Here is a 6,035-nt window from a genome sequence, read left to right as displayed (position 1 = left end):
ATATTTCTTTAGCTACAGCACAACTATCTTTTTTTTCCCTTTTGTATCAAGGGTTGAATCTGAGGGGCAGCTTTAGCTACTTTTATTTTTAGGTCATTTTCCTTTTTACTATTATCTGTCTCTTACTCTGAGTCCTTGGACCTTACACAAATTAAAGCGTCCCACCATTTTTCTGTCTCCAGCTCTGCAACTGGGTCTGTCAGGACTTCCCTAGCCTTTTCAGCATCCCCTGCCTGGGGCACATCTTTTATTATGCAAAGTGGCTGAATTCCCTTGAAGGACCCTAATTCAGTCCCCCTAGGCTAAAGACAAGGAAATAAGTCCTTCAGGCCAAGAAACTGTACAAGGAAGTAAAAATAAAAAAATAATTCTGAATGCTAAGAACAAGCTGAGCTGACCTTTTTCATGCTCTTTGCCCAAAGCTGGAAATCATCCCAGAAATCCCCCCCTACCTCTGCTTGGCACATAGCCTCTGCTTTTTTGCTTGGCACATAGCCGCCGCTTGTGACGTTACTGCCGCTTTCTCTCTAGTTTGTGGTCTTTGTCTTTAAAAGAAGCCTGTGAACTGGGCTCTGGGCTTCTGCCCTCCGAGTGAGGCAGGGGTCCGTTTTGCAAAACGTAATAAATCCTCATGCTTGTTGCATCTTCTGGTCTGAGGACTGAGTTATTGGGGAGCAGCCTCCTATGGACGTTGGGTACCCCAAACTGGGGTTCCAACACCCTCTCTGGGTGCTCTGTTTGGAGGTAAAAGTTTTTCTAGCCTCTAAATAACTTTTAACAAATCTTCACATACCCACAACATATCCCCACATTTACAAAACAGCTGTGGCCCACACTTCTGAGTGGCTGGCCTCTTTTTATTTACAGGTTTTATAATCCATTGTATAACCCATTTGGCTATCGCTAACCCCATTAAGTGTATGGGGTTTGACTGCCTTCCCCCCTGGATTCTTAGCAGCTACTCCGGGATTTGGGAATCAGAGCCCAGTTGACCTGCCATATGTTAGGGTTCCAAATAGTAGCAGCTTCCCCCCTCCCCAACAGGGACCCACAGACTTTGGAGCCCAAAAAAGAGAACTTAACTGATAAGCACCTTGACCTTTGAGGTCAAGAAGAACAAACTCTGCCGAGAAGCAGCTTGCCTTTCCTCTGACCTCCAAAGATAAGATAAGCAGATTTCCTCTTATCTTGAGGAAAAAAAAAGCCCCCATATGTAAAGTCCCAGCTCACAACCCGTGAGATGACATCTTTCCCTTCCCCGAGGGAAAGGTGTCCCGTGCGAAATAAATCTGTATCCTGCTGAGAATTCCATCTGTGCCTTGGTGCCTCCTCCATCCGCGCCACCCGCTCCCTCTCTCCTCCAAACCTATCACCATAGAGGCAGAGGGAACAGCACTGCTTTCTCTGCCCCACATCCCCAAGGCTGTGGTTTGTTTATCTGGCCTGGACTACAACAGTATTGTCACCAGAGCTCTCTTGGGGTCTCTTGTGCTATAAGGCAAACCATATATCACATCTTTATGTGCATTTATTATTGTCGTGTGGGGGAGAGGGGAGTGACTTACAAAGAAAAGAACACCCCATACCTAGCTCCACACCCCTCAGCTCCACTCAGGGCAGATCTGTGCCATGGCTCAGAGCCTGCCATATCAGACTGCCCCCATGCTATGCCCATAGTCACTGTTAGCTTTCACCCATGCCTCAGGACCAGCGGGCTCACCCCAGGTCCATAAGTGCCAGGCCATTCTGTCCTTGAGTTTCCCCAAGCCTGTGGTGAGGCTCTCAGCTTCTATCCCAAGATGGCTCCCAGCAGCCTCTAAGTCCATCCTCCATGGCAGGCCGCACCCCTTGGAGGAACTAGTCACCTGCTGGACAGTCATTTTTACAGAAAATAAGGGATATTCCCTACACTCCAATGACTAAACAAGTACTGAGTGAATACCTTCTGTGTATACGAAGGAAAACTAGGGCGTGAAGACTTAAAGTGGTAGAATACAGTTATTGTTTAATTTCCACTGTGGTCTATAGAATCTTCTTGACTTTTGAAATATGTAGCATTCATCATTTGTACTACCAATGTGCTCTTTGAAATAATTGTTTGATCTATCCATATACTGACACTTTATTTTTGCTTTGTGCCCCTGAACACAACAACATAGAATAGTAATGTCTAATAAAGCACCAGCAATGTGGCTCACCAAGCTTGATGACCTGAGTTCAATCTCTGGGTCCCACATGGTGGAAGGAGAGGACTCACTTCCACAAGTTGTCCTCTGACCTTCTTATGTGTACTGTGGCATGAGTGTACACACGTGTGCACAACTAAATAAATGCAAAAAATCCAGACATGTCCAATGAGATGGAGTTGAAGTGAAGTGTATGGGGAAAAAAGGCTGAATCAAGTCAGAGTTTTGTGGCAAAATGTTTAGTTGGGAAATACAAAACAAATATTGCAAAATGAAATACCCCAAGATTTTGAATGCAAGATTTTTCTCAGTATAGGAATATAGATACATTTAAATTTTAACTGATGAAGTAAAATGAATTAGAATCCTACTTTTAAAAGAAAAACCTGGAAAAGTAGCTGAGTGTGGTGGGACAATGCTCATAATCCCAGCAGTGGGAAGACTGAGGCAGGGGATGGAGAGTTGAACAACTCGAGCTATATAGCAAGTTCTAGGCTAACCTGGTCTACTTATTGAGACCTGTCTCCCCCAAAACAAAGACCAGGGATATAGTTCAGTGGAAGAGCATTTGCTGAGCCTGTGAAAGGCTTTGGGTTCGATAAAAAGAAAGCTAGGATTATTTCTCAGATGATTTACTTACTCTGGGCCCTAGAACCTTTATTCCAGTTGGCTGAGCCCACCAAGTTCACAAGAGGTTCTTTAACTTAGATGCTATGTACAAATTTCAGAATCTGTAGAGAATAATGGAATCAGAACCATGGAAGGACATGTCTTTATGTTTGCCCAGGTCATCTGCCCTTGGAAGTAAAGCATTCCTCCTATCTGTGCTGAATCTTCTCTTTTGTTCTGTTAAGATTTCCTCTGCTTCCACACCTTCTGCCTTAGTTTCACAAAATACACCTTTTGGAAAGGATTTTGTGAATTAACTTTTCTCAATATTTGGTTGCTTTTCTGAATGGTTTTATTACATAAATCAAAGCATGACTACTCTTGTGTGCCATTGTCATGCTCTGCTTCCCCCAAACCCTTCCAATGTGTCTGTCACCCTGTGACCAAAGAGGAGTCCCACAGGAAGACAACCCACTTATGTCAGCATTTGATTAAGTAAAATGTGGATATGCTCTGTGTGTGCTTGTGTGCATGAGTGCATGAGTGTGTGCATGTGTGTGTGTGCGTGTGTGCATGCGTGTGTGTGTGTATTTAGCCTAAGATAAGAAGACAACTTTTATTTTCCTCAAGTTAAATTATCGAAATGACTGAAAACACGATTTCTATTGCAGTAAGTTCTGTATTTCTTTTAATTTGTTCTATTTTCTTCTCCTGTGCCTGGGTACTTTTAAACCCTGTGGGAGTCAGGTGTTTTAACTTAATTGAAGACCTTTGCCACCGTGTGTAGATTTTTCTCTCTGTGAATACAGTTTTCCCAGATTCACTTTATGTCCATTTCAGCAAATGGTTTCAAAACATATTTTTTCTAATACTTTAAACAGAATGTTGTCAGCTGCTTTACTTATCACTGATGGAAAGGTTTCTGTCTGCTTTGTCTCTAATTCACTTTCTAAATCTTAGCTCTTTTTGTGTCTCTCAAATGTTACGGCAGAAGAGGGGTTGGTTACATTTGTTCCCTTTTGCAGGTAAATACCAGAGCCAAAAATAGATTCTTTCCATTAAGACACCAATTTTGTAAACAATATTAAACATGTCTGCACAGTACTCAGATGCATTTCTAGCTAAGCACATCCAGCCCCGATCATGTAGGTTCCCCTGATTTCTTATAGTTTCTGCTGAAGGCAGCTCCATATACATAAGCTTTCTATTAATTTATTTACTTTATCAATCAATCAATCAATCAATCAATCAATCAATCAATCAATCAGTCAATCATCTTAGACAGGGTCTCCCTGTAGCCCCAGCTGGACTGGAACTTGCTACATAGACCAGGCTGTCCTCGATCTCACAGAGATCTACCTGGCTTTGTTTCCCAAGTACTGGGAATAAAGGCATGCACCACCATACCTGGCTCAATATAAGCTTTAAAATTATCCAATATAAGTTTGGATGAAAATGTGTGACCTGCATTTCAGCTAGCTTTATGCTTGATGGAGGAGATTAAATGACATTTTAAAAGTAAATAAAGATCGGGCATGGTGGCACACGCCTGTAGTACCAGTATTTGGGAGGCAGAGGCAGGTGGATCTCTATAAGTTCAAGGCCAGCCTGATCTACATAGTGAGTTCCAGGACAGCTCGGGCTACAGGGAGACCCATGAAAAAAAAAAAAAAAAAAAAAAAAAAAAAAAAAAGTAAATAAAGAGCACTTTATTGATATTGTGACTAAATTTTATGCATTCATTCTGTTCATTAAAATATATGGTTAAAATTTAATGACCTGAATTGAATCCCAATATGACAAAACAAAATTCAAGATAATAAGCTTTTAAAAAATAGGTGAAATATTTTTTCTTAAAACTTAAAAACAATCTTTTAAAGTCTTATTTTACAAAACTCAAGGAATAAAATCACCACTGAAACTTTTAATGTATTTGTATTCCTCTTGTTCTTAAGGTAAATCCTTTGAATATATATTTTTCATTCATCTTTTGAACTTCCATATTTGTGCAGTACTGAATAACCAGTAGGAAAATACTGAAATAATGAGCTTAACACATTATTTTATCATGAACCTGAGTAGGAAAGATGAGAACCATTTCTTCTCTTTGTTAATGGACAACATGCTGTGAAATGGACCAATATGCAAAATCATGCCACAATAAAGCAAACATCTAATTTCTAATTGACTTCGGTATTGGGCAAATATTAATTGTGGTGGTATCTACGAATCCCAGAGAGGTTCCAATTTTACTTCTCCATTTTGTCATTTTGGGAGTGAGAAGAAAAGAGAAAATAATAGGCTCTGCATAGTAGAAGACTGTACATTGGTAAAGAAGTAGCTAATGGTACCGTAATTATTGAAAGGCAGCACCATTTGTCACAGACTAATTGCTAAGCTAAAATTTAACCATTGAGTCCAGTAAATCCATCAGGAAAATAACTTTATATGATACAATGATGTTGACAATAATACTAATAATATCTTTGCATGTACTCAAGGATTTTATAATGAAAATAATATATTTCTGCTATTCTTTTGTACATATGAACTCACAATATACATTTTTGTTTGTTTGTTTGTTTTTTGGTCTTTTTTCTTTTGAGACAGTGTCTCCCTGTAGCCCCAGTTGGCCTGACAGTAGCTGTGTAGATCAGGCTGGCCTCGATCTCACAGAGATCTGCCTGCCTTTGCCTCCTGAGTGCTGGGACTAAAGGGGTGCGCCACCACACCCTGCTACAATATACTTTTTTATGGTGTAATATGATTAAACAAAAAGTTGCCAAATACTGAAAATTTCTTCTTTTGTTCTTACCTTGTTGGAAAGTGTTTTGTTTTGTTTTGTTTACTCCACAGCTCACAACAATTAGAATTACTATAATGGTAGGATGTGGTTGGTGGAAAGGTAAGCATTCTCCTTTATAATGACCTGCACAGCATTTCCCTAAACCAGACACTTCTGATGTCAGTGAAGCTGAGCAATCTAATGTTTTCCTGAATGTCAGTCTAGAACTGCTGACGGCATGGTAACCCTGGCTGCCAACGTGATGCTTGTAAAGTGACAGAAAAGCAGCAATAAAACTACTATTTGTGTTTTATGGGACTGTGTATAGCCAAGAAAAACAGTACCCAAGAGTTGAACTTTTTAATATTCCCAGAAGTATCAAAATCTTCTTCCCACCTCACTATGGAAAATACTTTCAAAATTTTTCTCTTAAATATGATAAATTTCTAAAGAGA

Source organism: Nannospalax galili, unplaced genomic scaffold (genome assembly GCF_000622305.1).
Source record: "Nannospalax galili isolate Female #2095 unplaced genomic scaffold, S.galili_v1.0 scaffold175, whole genome shotgun sequence".
In the NCBI taxonomy this organism is placed as follows: Eukaryota; Metazoa; Chordata; class Mammalia; order Rodentia; family Spalacidae; genus Nannospalax; species Nannospalax galili.
Note: the sequence above shows the minus strand (reverse complement) of the source record.